Below are 15,512 nucleotides of genomic sequence, written 5' to 3'. Positions count from 1 at the left end.
GAAGCTTTGTCATCACTTTGAAGGTCAGAGGGCTTCTCATTCTCTGGGTGGCACTGAATTTTGCTAGAGTTAAACTACAGTCCTTTCTAGAACAATAGTTTCTACTAGAGATAAAATTAAAATAAACTTCTGTTCTGTCTGGACCCTGCTTGATGGGCCCAAGACTATTTAAGAAAGCCATGAGAGTCTGACACCTGCAGAGGAGCCCACAGAGTTATTTCAAAACCCGAGTCAAAAGGGTGAAGTGAAGTGAATGTGTCAAGAAAGAAGACGCCAAAAGTGTCTGAATCCTTGAAGTTCTCTGAAGCCACTGGGTTTTTATCCGAATTTAGAAAGCCCACCTTAAAGACCTGATTATTATAGATTATATATTAACACAAAGTAATATCATGAAGACAACCGTGTTTCATAATTATGTGGCTACCTTGGTTCTACATAAATTCATATAAACAAAAATGACTTTAAACACATGTAAATCAATCCCACCCATTTTGATTGTCCAAATGAAATTAATTTCAAATTGTTGTGCACATATGTGACTTCAAATTGTTTTAAACCAATGGGAATTAAGGTTTAATTCTATAGTTTGAGAAGTTCTTCATTAAGCAATTTTATACAGAGCATAAACTGATCCTCAGGAGTGTCTCCCAAAAGATTCTTATCTTGACCCTGCATGGCCTTGGATAATAAAAAAGGTCCCTGGAGAGTGGTTTACGAGTCTGATCTGTGTTATCTGAAATTCCCACCGGGGATTGTGTGGCTTGGAGATGTCTCTGAAAACGAGCGAAAGCTAACCCTGACCCTAACCCTAACCCTAGCTTCATATATCTTAGTTATTCAAAGAACTCACTACAACCTAGAGCTAAAGGATAGTGCTTAATGGAACCCAGTGATTAACAAAAGTTATTTCAGTAAATGTTAAATGATTTCTTGAGGCAAACAAAATGTATCTTTAAGTTATTTGAGTATCCTACAGGATGTTCAAGGCACCTTTAATTTTTAGAGTGTACCCAGGATCACTGGGTGCAAGGTGGGAACACCGTGGCAGGGCGGGAGGGGGGGGGGGGGGGGGCGCGGTGGTCGCCAGTACACACACTTTCACATTTTTTTTCACACTCTTGAGGAGCCAATCCACTTACCGAGGCAGGAAACCGGAGCACCCGGAGAAAACCCACACTGTCACAGGGAAAACACACCAAACTCCTCAGACAATTACCCGGAGCACGGCTCAAACCCACAACCCCAGAAACTGTGTGACAGGGACTCTAACTGCTTCACCACCGTACCGCCCCAGCATCAGGTATTACTTTTTTAATTATTATGAACTGAAAGTGGGCGGCACAGTGGTGCAGCAGGTAGTGTCGCAGTCACACAGCTCCAGGGATCTGGAGGTTGTGGGCTCAAGTCCCGCTTCAAGTGACTGTGAGAAGTTTGGTGTGTTCTTCCTGTGTCCGCATGGGTTTCCTCCGGGTGCTCTGGTTTCCTCCCATGGTCCAAAAACACATGTTGCTAGGTGGATTGATGACTCAAAAGTGTCCATAGGTGTGAGTGTGTGTGTTCATTATCCAGGACTAAACCCACAAGAATGAAGCAATGAAAATGCTTCCTATGACTGATAATGATAGTTGGAGATTTTTGTCTCCCAAAAAATAGATGCTGGAGAATTATATGTATTTTGCTGTTATACACAGGTTTGTATTGTACGACCTGGAAGCAGAGGAGAGGTAATATTTATTTTAATAATTGACAGATATAATGGAAATTGCTTTACGAATTTTTTATTTTAACAGCTGCATGGTAAAATATCATAAACATTATAAAAGAACAAAAGCTACATGATAATGATAGAGAGTCTGAATATTATACACTGTAAAAAAAATCAGTTAAATTTACTGTAAAATACTGGCAGGTGTGGTTGCCAGAATTTCACCGTAAAATATACGGTCAGGTTTTTGGCAATCATAAATTTTACATTTAAGGACCGTTTTGTTTACAGTATATTTCTGTTAAAAAACAGATATACACTGTAAAAAAACATGGTATTTACCTAAAAATAACAAAGTAAATTAAAGTAAAATTAACATGTAAATTGTGTGACAAATTAGAGAAAGGAGACTGAGATATAGCCATATTTAGATATAGCCAAACTGCATCCTATATTCAGCCCTTAAAAGGAGATATTGCTGAAAGGACTAAAGAAATGTACGGTATCTGTTTGCCACACACCGAACACAGGCTGATGGTGAACTTTCCTGACCAACACACATCTCGTCATAACATGCACATAAACACAAACACACACACCAAAATCAATAAGTCTCAAAGACAGAAGAAAACAAAGAAACCCTGAAAATCACAGAAAATATGGAGAAGCAAAGCATGCTGGGAGCTCCCTATTGAGTCTCAGCTCCTCCCAGTCCTTGGAAACTTGTACCGCCCCCTAATGGTTTGTGTGTTTAACAGTGAAATAATGTATTTTTTACAGTAAAAAGATGTCAAAATTTTATTTTGGCTGATAAAAGTATTTACGGTATTTCACTGTTACAGAAACTGTTTTCAACCTTTTTAGAGTTTACAGTCATTTACTGTCATGGTTTTACAGTTTTCCACCATAAAATTCACAGACATTTTTTACAGGATATAGTAATTATATTTATCAGCGTCTGTCAGAAGCGGAAGTGTGTTCAGCACTAATCTGATATTTTTGTGGATACAGTTCCACCAAAATTTACAGGAATAGAAAGTGCACTAAAAGGTAACTGAATGATAAATAACAATTATTCAATTTCAAACACATTTTGTTTGTCTGCATTGCTCTGTTAAAAAAATAATAATAATAACGTTTGAACCAGTAGAGAAATATGCTGTAATCGCAGGGTAATGGGGAGAAGCGGTTCCAGCAGAGCGAGAAGTATCGTTACCTACTGGATGACATTGGTCTTTTGGTTTTAATATTCACTGTGAAGCTCTGATGATATTTTATTTTGTTAAATATAAATTTATTTTGCTGATCAAGTGCAAATAAATGCTGCCACAGGCTCCAAAGTCTTTCTTTAAAGTCCACACGGTTTTGAAGCTGGTTAAAACAAGTGTTTCAGAAATGCCCCACACAGCAAATGTTACCCTCGTTATACATCAATATTCAGTAGTTAATTCAGATTACAGAAACATTATTCTATTTAACAACAAATTTACCTTAAAGAATTCATGTCCACATCCGCTTCTGAGACCTCAAGTTTGTGTGCAGTTTAAGAGCAGAAACTAGTTTATCTCACACTAATGTTCCTGTGGTTTATGTGAGAGATACAGATCTCTGAACTGTGGGGGTTGTAGCAGTAGCTGTAGCTTGTGTTTTATTGCACATCAGTGGGTTAGCTGTTTTAAATTTTGTATTTGGTTTGTTTACTGCTTTCTGTTGTCGGACTGTTGAAGTGTCTCTGTCCTCCATCGCCCTGAACACAGTGTTAACCTCACAGCTCGGCCAGAACTCATACACGCTCCCCTCTCTAACCTTAAGGCCAATGCTGCCCCTCAACAACGGTTTCTGGTCCTGCCCGAGGTGGGGCTCGAACCCACAACCCCAGAACCCTAGCTATAGCACTATGGTGCCAAATCACACACATCTCACAAAAACACCACACAAACACATCACACAGAAAAACAACACAAATCACACTAGTGCTGATCGATATGAGCGTAAATCAATATCACGATTAATTGTACATTTTATTACAATTAATGAACGATTGTTGTATTTGTGACCCTCACAGTTCAGTGACGAGGCTTGTGCTGTAAATATGCTCCAGTGTTAAAGCTGGGCTATTTTTTCTAATGTTGCTGGGAGCTTGTTCCTCTTTATATTTGGTGTGTGATTGTGCTTTGGCACATTTCTCAAAATTCTCAGTGTTTACATTTGACTTATTTTTGTTCAGTGTTGTCTTAATTATACACAAACACAACACGTCCAAACCACAGACACTGTGTTTTATTTTTGGTGCGAGCTGCTCGAGTCGCTCTGTCGTACTCAGCGTTTAGGCTGCTTCCATGTGTCAGATAGAGGCAGAATCACGTGACTACAGCTTGGTTTTAAAGGCACAGTATATGAACACACAGGGTGGACATAACAGAATAAAAATAATCAATATAATCAATATAGACAACATTATGTCAATTAGAATTTCTAAATGTAGATTTTGTTTACTTTTCAATTAATTGCCCAGCCCTACATCAAATTCTGCTACACCAGACTCGTGCAAGCTGTTGAGTTCAACAACTGAATACGGGTCAGGGGCAGGTGAGGATTCTTCACAGCCTTGATCAGACATCTCGGAAGACTCTTTCTTGGGGGCAAAGTGATGCACTTCCTCCCCTGCCCCAATGGCGTATGGAGAACCTGGACACAGCACGGGGGGAGAATGAGTTTTACAGACATAAGCAGTCAAGGGTTGAAAAAAAAGAAAAGGCAAAAGAGAGGTGACAAAAATGTAAAACCACTTACAGTCCGTATAAGGAGTGTCTTCTCTGCTGTGGCAGCTGCAGTAGTCAGAGGAAACGGTGATGACACAGAAGTGAGGAACACGTAATGCAGTAGTTGAAGTCATGTTTGTGTAAAGTGAAGATAAATATAACTACAGTGTCTTACCTTTTCTGTGCAGACTGAGACCCTGAAACACAAAGAAAACCTTTACTGACTGCACTAATGACACCTGACAGCAGCAGATAAAGTTCAGAGGGTTTAGTTTTTCAAGCTGTTTCTTCAGTGTGCTGACCTTGTGAGATCTTCCTCCTCTTCTTTATAAACACAACTACAACAACCAGCAGGACACACAGTAAAACAGGCACAGCAATGTACACAGGCGGGGGTTTAGAACCTGTGAATACAGAGCATTAACAAACATCAGAAACCAGAAACACAGTCTGTGAAATAATATACTACAATGGACTCTAATGGCTCTAATGCCATTCTAATTGAAGTTAGTTATATTCAAATGAATTGTAAGCTTTTATATTGGTTTGTTCATCAGCTGGTTTCATCAAATTGTGTCAATAATACATTTATAAGCACAAGCCCTGATGTCAGTTACAGAGTTCACTTTCACTCAGAAAATCAACAAAACCTGATTTGACCAGGGCTCCCACATATTGCGTGAGATCAACAGACACCAGTTACAGTACACTATAACACTATAAACACATTTTTAAATTAAACTTTCAAAACCATAACACCATTCATCAAAATCACCTCAATTTCCCTAAACTTTAAACACAATTCCACTGTTTTGAGAAAATTAAGTGTTAAGCTTTCACTATTCACACAAATGCCTCAATTTCTTATTGCCTTCACCACGTGGTCATTTAGAAAGTGTAAGATTATGCATTAGTGTGTGTGTGTGTGTGTGTGTGTGTGTGTGTGTGTGTGTTTATGTTTTGAGGGATTAAGGGTTGTCTAAAGGCAAAGCTTGTTTTGCATCAAGAATGAAAGGTTTTGAACTGAGAGCTTCATTTTGACCTGAAAATATGGAGTTTGGTGAAATCGGGGCATAATATAGAACACTCAGAGTCATTAATATCCTGCTCAGATACAGACTGTACATACAGTCACATGTAAAACCTAAAAGCCTCTGGTTAAATGTCAGGTTTTGTGGGATTAGTTTTACCTTTGGACATGGGGTAAATTCATTATCACTGGAGTATCTCAGTGTTTCAGTCCCCTCTGAACAGACCATTTAAAGTCATTTTTCTGGAGTGCCCCGGCTCCTGTCCCAGGAAAGATTCCTGAGCCTTTTATCTACTGTAAAACGAGCAGTAAAAGTAACCCCAGGTCATATTAATCCTGTCTGAATTGACGTATTCTGGGAGTATTCCGTCATATTCAGGGAAAAATAAGTATTTCCCTGGTCTTCTCAAGAATGGAGGCATTTTGTGGTGAAATAAGGTTCACATTTTAAACTAAACTCAGCTGCTGAACAACGCCCCACAATCGCATCCACAAACAACTTAAAGCATCAGTCAGTGGAGAGAAATTATTGGTAGGTGTTAGTAGGTTTGATGTACAATAGCAGCCTAGCGTTATAATATGTGTGTTCTACTCATTAATGTACCATTAAGCTGTTTATATCAGTTGTAATAACTGTGAAGGAATAGTGACGTTTTGCCATCTTCGTGAAAATTATATATTTTGAAAGATTAGAAGAGAAGGCCAATGAGGGATAGATATTTTTGGTGGGAGGGTTGTTCTCAGAACAGTACTGACGGTCTAATACTCCAGTAGCTCTGCTGTGTCTGATCCACTGTGTGATAGCAGTGCATGTATCGAGTAGCTGCTCCCATCTCTGTTTGTTTTCACCAGTACTTATACAGTGTGAATCCACCTCAAACATTACAGCTGTCCTGTGGTCACATGACATTACCCCAGCTCCCCACGCAAAACTAATCCTGTCCAAATGTATTTACTTTCTATGTTTAATTTTAAAAAAATCTACATGTCATTTCAGAAGTGTCTCCAAACTTTAGCAAAATGTATGACATAAGATTATTATTCACCTTCTCTCTCTCAAGTTTTCTCCTCATGTTTCTCCTCATGTGTTTTCCTCATGTGTTTGCTCAGTCCTGGTTATTTCAGGTAACTGAGGTGTTTTGTCTTTACCTACACTGACTTTATAAACAGGCAGATTTAAATGTGGTGAAAGAATGTAGTAGATCAACATGTAAGTTCAGAAATAGCTCCAAATTTTGCCAAAGAAATGTGACATAGAATTTTTCAAACTCACCAGGTGTTTCCTCAGGTGCTTTGTCTTTACCGACACTGACTGTAACTCTTTCTATCACCTTCCACTTTACATTTGTTTTATCTGTTTTACTTGTGTCCATGCGTAAGACACACAGGTACTGACCACTGTCTGACTCCATCACTCCACTGATCCCGATGTTGTGAGTGAGCTTCTCTATGGCTCTGTTTGAGAGTCGTTTATTCAGTGTTTCTTCCACTTCACACTGGTGACCGACCTTTATAGCCTCCATTGAAAAATCATAAGAATATAAACAGATGCTGCTCTGTTCTTTGGTCTTGATCCAGTAAACAACAAAGTCCTTTCCATCATGTTCTTTTGTGAAGGTGAAGCTGCAGTTTAAATTCACTGATTCACCTTCAGTTACAGTGAGTGAAGATGTTTTCTCAGGTTCAGACGTCACTGTTAAAATACAACTATTAACTATTAACTTATATATAGTCATTATTCATCAACAGAAAACAGCCATGAATTTTAGAAGATAATAAAGGAGTGAAAAGTTACTCACTGCTTTCATCTGGAACAGCGACTATGAACGACTGGAGAACATTGGGAGATGGTTTTAATGGAAATAAGAATCCAGGAAGATAACGATTAACACACGCAAGAAATCCACTCTTTACTTTTAGCAAACAAAAGCCTGATTTATCTTTTTCTTTTTCACATGCTTTTTCATCATCATCCTTAAGCTGAATTTTGAGGTGGTAACAGCCTTCTGTACAGTTCAGGTCGATGGTGTTGTTAGAATCTGTGCTTATTTGCCATTTCTTTGTTTCACATGTAATGGATTCTTCCTTTTTTGTTGAATAAATGAACTGTGTTTGACCTGAGGGAGGAAAAATACATTATTATAAGTTTGTCCATTATATATTTAATATTAATTAACTAAAAGTGTAAATATGTAGAATAATTTGTGAAAATAAATACTACATGGTAAGTTTTTTCAGTTGAACGTGAACCTACTGCTAGATTCAAACCCTTTCTGAGTGTAAACTGTAGACAAAGTTACATTATAATATTTCAGTTACATAAACACAGCACAGTAACAGGACGACATTGAAACATGATGAATATCACTCACCACAGCATTTATCGAGGACTAAATCCAGCAGAATAAATAACAGCAATACCATAACTTCTATTCTTTGTGCAAATGCAGAAGTGTGAAATGATGTGAACCTGCCGCTCACCGGAAGATGCTTTAACCGGTTGGGTTTGTAAAGTCTTGGCTTTAAAAGGAAAGTAAATGGGAAGCTTTGATTAACCCTGTGTAGTTTAACTCAAATTATGTTGTAGATTTTGGGGAAAATAAGAGTCTTTTTAGCAGCACTTCAGTTAGAAACAGACTGTTAAATGAAGACTAAACAAAGTATTAATCTAATGTGTGATCATGAATGTACAATATGGTCTACACAGCACTGTGTAAAATTTAGAGACTACATTTCCTTTTGTTTAATATCCACTCAAAGTGGCCAGTAATTACCTGACCCCATACCACAGCATCACAATGTCACATCAATCCCTCCTGCTACCACAGCTCCTAACTACAACTCACAAGAGCCTCCCGGGAGTACACTTAGTAAAGAGGGACAACTCTGTCTCCAGTCAGTGCAGGAGAATTCACTCTCTCCGGAGTGTTTTGACCTTTCCTTTGTTGTTTTGATCTTTTGAATTGCCTTTCTGTGTATTTTCCCTGTGCTGTTTGGACTCTAGGGCGGCACGGTGGTGCACGAGTATGGTGTGTTCTCCCTGTGTCTGCATGGGTTTCCTCCGGGTGACTGCCTGTGAGGAGTGTGGTGTGTTCTCCCTGTGTCTGCATGGGTTTCCTCCGGGTGACTGCCTGTGAGGAGTGTGGTGTGTTCTCCCTGTGTCTGCGTGGGTTCCCTCCGGGTGCTCCGGTTTTCACCCACGGTCCAAAAACACATCAGTAGGTGGATTGGTGATTCAAAAGTGTCCGTAGGTGTGAGTGAATGTGTGTGTGTGTGTCACCCTGTGAAGGACTGGCGCCCCCTCCAGGGTGTGATCCCGCCTTGTGCCCAGTGATTCTGGGTAGGCTCCAGACCCACCTTGACCCTGAACTGGATAAGTGGTTTCAGAAAATTAATGAATGAATGAATGTTTGGATTCTCTGGTGTGAGAACCTAGGCCTGGTTTTGATCACTCATTTACTCGTCCTTTCATTATATTTGTGCCCATCTCCTGCATCTGACTGCCTTTATATTCCCAGGTTCACACACTGAATGTCTTTTGGGATTTGGAGTCAAGAGCGGCAGAAAATGCAACCAACTTCTGGGACTGATGTTTGGAGTCAGGAAAAATGTTTTTCTTTAATATCTTTGGAAAATTAAAAGCAAATCTCTCAGAAAAGAGAAGCTGGTTATTTTTCTGTTAAATACAGGTTTTCACTTTTCATCTGCTGTACCAGAAGGAGCCGGAACATTTTTAATAAAGCTTTAGTGGCACAGTGCTGCATTCTAGAAGCTATAGATGGGTGTATCAATACTGGCTCCAAAATTTTGAGATAATTTGTAGAAATATGTAGAATTGTAGAATAGATGTATATCCTAGCTGTCTATAAATAATAAAACTCCACCATAAATAGGACACAGTATAGGAACTACTTTTTCTTGCCTTCTCCCTCTGCTGCCCCACACACACAGGCGCTGAAAAAGTAGCACAGAGAGCCACACTGAATCTTTTGGCAGTGACCGGCTTTACCCCGGTTGTGTATAACTGATAAAGCAATATTTATAACTCAGTGTGGGGGAGTGATTCACATTTCTTCAGCCTCAGTTTGTGTGTACAGTCGTGTGTAAAAGTTAGGAACCCCCATGAAAATCTTTGTCTTTTTGAACATATTTAAACATATGGACATTTGAGCTCCTTTTGAACAGCACTGAGAGATGGAGCTTATATAAATACTTATATTTATAAACATATGTTGTAAGTGTAGTGAACAAAAATGTACATTTCTTGTGAGGAAAAAGTTAGGACACCCTATGCCCTAATAGCTGGTATTTCCCTCTTTGGCTGAAATAACCTCAATTAGATGTTTCCTGTAACCAGCTACTAGTCTCCGACATCGACTGGGAGGTGGTGTTTCCCCATTCCTCCATGAAGAATTATTTCAGCTGTGTACATTGACATCAACTGTGGGAAGAGCTACCTGATATTTTAGGATTGTTGTTGTCTGCTCTTGGACTGCTCTTACGAGGATGGCCTGACCTGGCCTCATTGGCAGTTGGTTTAAATGTTCTCCACTTGTAAATTATTTTCAGGAGAGTGAAGTGGCTGATTTCTAATTGTTTTGAGATCTTTTTACATCCCTTCCCAGGTTCATATACATCTATAACCTTCTTTCTGAAGAACTCAGAGATCTCTTTAGATTTCGCCATGTAATTATTTGAATGATAGAATGCCATATTTATTTAATTATTTAAAATAAATGTTATTGTCAAATAAATATAATTATTATGAATTAAATATAAATAAAATAGTTATACAGGAATATTTTAAACATTTTTATTTGCTCTTTCTGAATCTGATTTAAAAACTATTCAAAATATCAGTATCTGTGTTGGCATCAATACCAGCCTGGGTTGGGTTGGATGTTTAATGGCATATATTGTGTGATAAAATGTAAATATTGCACCCTTCTTGTTCATTTGCTCAATTATTTTTCATTAAATTTATTCATGACATATGTTACAAGACAGATTTTAACGATTATATAATTTAACCAGCTGCAATGTAAAATATCACATATTAAAATTAAAGAGGAATTATAGCTAGCATACATTGCTAAATAGTTTGAAGTTGTTGATGTTTGTGGTCTGTTGCCACAGAAACTGAAATGTGTTCAGCACAAAAAAAGCCCTTTTTGTAAAAACAGTTCCACCAACATTTACAGGAATAGAAGAGATGTAATAGAAATAAACTGGATCAAAAAGAGAAGTGATACAACGTTAATAACTTGTTTTTCTATGTATTTATGTATTACTCTGAAACAGAGACTCTAGCAGACGGTTTAAAGCAGCAAAGATAAATGGTGCAGCAGCGCCACCTGCTGTAACAGGAGGGTAATTCGGAGAAACTTTTTTAGCAGTAGCGCCATCTACTGGATGACAGAGGTGTTCTTAATTTTTACAGTGAACTTCTGATTATTTTGTCCCGTTATTAAAATATACATTTCTTTAACTAATCAAGTGCAAAGCCCTGTTTTAAATGTGCATCTTTACAGCGCACCTCATGGAATAATTGTTGTACATGTTATTCACTGCTGTAGTGGTCACATTCACATTACAGGAACATTATTCTGTTTAATGACAACTTTACAGTAATTAAAGTCCACACATTTATTTATGAGTTCTGAGTAAGAGGCCTCTCCAGAGACATTTGCCTGTAGTTTTCTGTAGTTTTCTCTGAGGAGAAACTAGTGCACCCCACATTAATGTTCCTGTGGTTTATGTGATAGATACAGATCTCTCTAGAAACAGCCATGATTAAATTCTTACTGAAAAACCATCTCTTTACCATCAAACAACACACATCACATCTCATCACACAAACACATATATAAGAAGAATCACCTCTATTAATCCCTTTAGAGTATTTGATTCTCTGCATTTAACCCATCCTTGGGAGTGAACACACACACACACACACACACACACTAGTGAGCAGTTCCTCAAACACACTTCAGGGGCAGTAAACACACACACAACCAAAGCAGAGGGCTGCCAAAGTCCTCAGCGCTTGGGAGCAGTTTGGGGGTTAGGTTTGTTTGCTCATGGGCACTTCAGCTGTGGATTTATTGTTTTCCTGCTGGTTCTTCAAATTGAACCAGTGACCCTCCGGCATTAAGCTTGCTTCTGTAACCTTAAGGCCTCCACTGCTCTCTCAATGATGATTTCTGATTCTCCCTGAGGCACTACCCCAGGACCCTATGTACAACAGACCACACAAAAACAACACAACACACAAAAAACTGACCTGAAATAAAGAGCCATTTGATTTAGTATCTATTTAATTATTTTACTCTTTTTGGATAATAAAAACACAGTAAAAATTAAAGACATTTAAAAACATAAAATATTTCAGTTTGACAAAAGCATTTAACCACTTCCTTCCTGTATATTCATTTATTCATTCATTGTCTGTAAATGCTTATCCAATTCTGGGTCGCGGTGGGTCCGGAGCCTATCCTGAATCACTGGGAGCAATGCAGGAACACACCCTGGAGGGGGCACCAGTCCTTCCTGTATATATTTTTCAAAATAAATCCTAGAATACTGATATAGCATGCAAGCCACCGTCACTGTGGAGGAAACAGACTCCTTGTCTTAAATAGGTTAGTTGTGCTCTGCTGCACCAGACTCGTACAAACTGTTGAGTCGAATAAATGAATACGGGTCAGGGGCAGGTGTGGATTCTTTACAGCCTGGATCAGACATCTCGGAATACAAGTTCTTGGGGGCAAAATGATGCTCTTCCTCCCCTGTCCCAATGGCGTATGGAGAACCTGGACACAGCACGGGGGGAGAGTGAGTTTTACAGACATGACTCTGAGCAGTCAAGGGTTAAAAAAAAGAAAAGGCAAAAGAGAGGTGACAAAAATGTAAAACCACTTACAGTCCATATAAAGAGTGTCTTCTCTGCTGTGGCAGCTGCAGTAGTCAGAGGAAACGGTGATGACACAGAAATGAGGAACACGTAATGCAGTAGTTGAAGTCATGTTTGTGTAAAGTGAAGATAAATATAACTACAGTGTCTTACCTTTTCTGTGCAGACTGAGACCCTGAAACACAAAGAAAACCTTTACTGACTGCACTAATGACGCCTGACAGCAGCAGATAAAGTTCAGAGGGTTTAGTTTTTCAAGCTGTTTCTTCAGTGTGCTGACCTTGTGAGATCATCCTCCTCTTCTTTATAAACACAAATACAACAACCAGCAGGACACACAGTAAAACAGGCACAGCAATGTACACAGGCAGGAGTTTAGAACCTGTGAATACAGAGCATTAACAAACATCAGAAACCAGAAACACAATCAGTGAAATAATATACTACATTAACAGTCAGGGTCATATATATTCCTCCTAAGATACAGAGTGTATATCATCCCTGTCAAACTAAAACCTTGTATCTCAGTGGTGATGTAGCCCTCGAGTCAGGTCTCAGGGTCTGGCTTGTCATTTGGATAAACAGCAGTGTGAGACTGTATATGAGAGCTGCCGTGGCCTAATGGTTAGAGAAGAGAGCTGAAAGGTTATTGGTTCGATTCCCATGACCGGCAGGATAACTGGAGACAGTGGGAGTCCCTCAATCCATGCCTGAGGTGCCCTTGAGCAAGGCACCGAACCCGCAACTGCCCCCTAGGTGCCAGGGATGGCTGCCCGCTGCTCTGGGTGTACTAGTGTGTGTGTGTGTGTGTGTTCACTGCCAGAGGTGGGTTAAATGCGGAAGGCATATTTTGTTATACATTGTACAATGACAAATAATTGCACATTACTTAATGTAATAATTTCAAAGTGTATTACGAACTATTTCATTGTCGATTAGTTTCTACTGTTTTTAACAAATAAGTTTCAGTTTTTTCCAGTTTCTTCTTATTTTTTATTCTGAAAACAATTTACAGTTTTTCTCAATTGTTTGCACACACATACTGGTACTTCAGACACAACGATCAGAACATGTAACTCATGCACCAACCCCCTGAACCAATTCTACTAAACTACAAGCACAACTCCTGCTTCACACTCCAACTGCAGTTCTAAAACACACTGTTTTTAAAATACTACACACAACTTTCTGCATTTGTCACAATTTTCATGAAGAAAATCTCTTGTTTTCACAAGGAACACACTGTTATCCTAAATTCTAAAGTTAATTGCCCTACTATGCACACTGACTCATCACATGAGCAAACACCTGTCACACAGTTTTACGATTAGCAATCAGAGCTTTAGCATGAAAAGGCAACAGGTGAGCTCTTCTGTTTTAGAGCAATGGATGCCAACAGAAGCAAAGCCAGAGCCAGAGGAGTGAGACGAAGAGGAGGATGAGGATGGGGAGGACGAGGAAGGCCAAGGACCATAATCTCTGATGAGATCCGAGCCACTTTAGTTGACCATGAGGTCAACAATGGTTTAAGAGTGAGGGAGGCTGGGCAAAGAGTACAGCCAAACTTTCCGAAATGAGAATAGGTAAGAAATCTACTCTCACTAGAAAACTGCAGTACTGCACATCAATACAGTACTCAATGAGTACAGTAGTGCGGCCTTTGTCCACATCGCCTGTGGATTGATCAGTAGGACTGTAAAAATAAAGTATGTTTCAGGTATTTGGGAGATGTATTCCTATTTTACAGTTTTTCTCAATTGCTAAAACACAAAACTTGTCTGAATCAAAGTCTCAGTGTCCTAAACCCATTTATTGAAATTGTCACCCATTTGGCAGAACCATGAGCACATTTCACCTAGTTAGTCACAACAGGTTCAACCTTTTGGCAGAACCTTAAGCACTTTTCACCTATTAAGACACAATTTGCAAACATATTTTCACCCTCTAAAACACATTTTGCACTGTGATGCACTTGGGTTGCATAATGGTAAGCACAGGTAGCAAAAGTGAAACTGAAATAAAGCACCGGTATCACAACTTAAACACAGCCGCTCTAAATTGATCACACGTGACCAATGATGTGAGGAAACCAATATAAGCCAGTACAAGGGTCCTGGTCGTAGAAGTTTCACTATGGATAGAAACAGAGAGGCAGAGATGAAGAATGATAATTTCAGATGAAATACAGACAGCCATCATTGACCACATTCTTGTCCATGGATTGACTATGAGGAAAACAGGACTTCAAATTCAGCCCAACCTGAGTAGATTCACAGTGTCCACCATAGTCTGAACATTCAGAGAGGAGAAAAGGTAACTGCTTTATATGTTTACAGTATGACTCAATACAGATCTGTAAAATGGTTTTTCATTACATGAATTACATTTGTAGGCATGTTCTTTTGTAGAATCCCAAGACTGCTATATCGCGGGGAGGACGTCTATGTTGAACCCACACCAAGAGACCCTCATTGTTGACATGGTCCCTCAAAGACAAGTGTAATCATACTGTGTGTATATAAATAGTGTATATAAATACAGCAGAGAATGTTTCAGCTGGATTCCTCAGACCGTCCACATGAATATATTTATATGGATGAAGCTGGGTTCAATCTCGCCAAAAGGAGGAAGAGAGGCAGGAACGTGATTGGCCAATGAGCCATTGTTGCAGTCCCTGGCCAGCGTGGTGGCAATGTCATGTTATGTGCTGTCGTCAGCAATCATGGGTTTCTCCACCATCATCCACATTAAGGCCATACAACACTCAACATCTTTTAGCTTTTATAAGTGATCTTCGAGATATTGTGTTAGAGGTGTGAGCAGCAGTATCATGAACAGACAGGACATCCTGTACATGTCATTGTGTGGGACAATGTGAGTTTTCACCGTCCTGTCCAGGTCAGACAGTGGTTCGATATCAACCAAGATTTCCTAAATGTTTTTCTTCCAGCGTACTCCCCTTTCCTCAACCCATCAGAGGAGTTCTTCTCTTCATGGTGTTGGAAAGTTTATGACCGGCAAACCTCTTGCAGGCCATGGAACTGGCCTGTAATGACATAGGGGTGGATGCATGCCAAGCATGGGTCTGACATACTAGGAGTT

This window comes from Hoplias malabaricus, chromosome Y, assembly GCF_029633855.1.
Source record: "Hoplias malabaricus isolate fHopMal1 chromosome Y, fHopMal1.hap1, whole genome shotgun sequence".
In the NCBI taxonomy this organism is placed as follows: domain Eukaryota; kingdom Metazoa; phylum Chordata; class Actinopteri; order Characiformes; family Erythrinidae; genus Hoplias; species Hoplias malabaricus.
The sequence above is the reverse complement of the archived record's forward strand: the minus strand, read 5'-3'. Positions refer to the sequence as shown.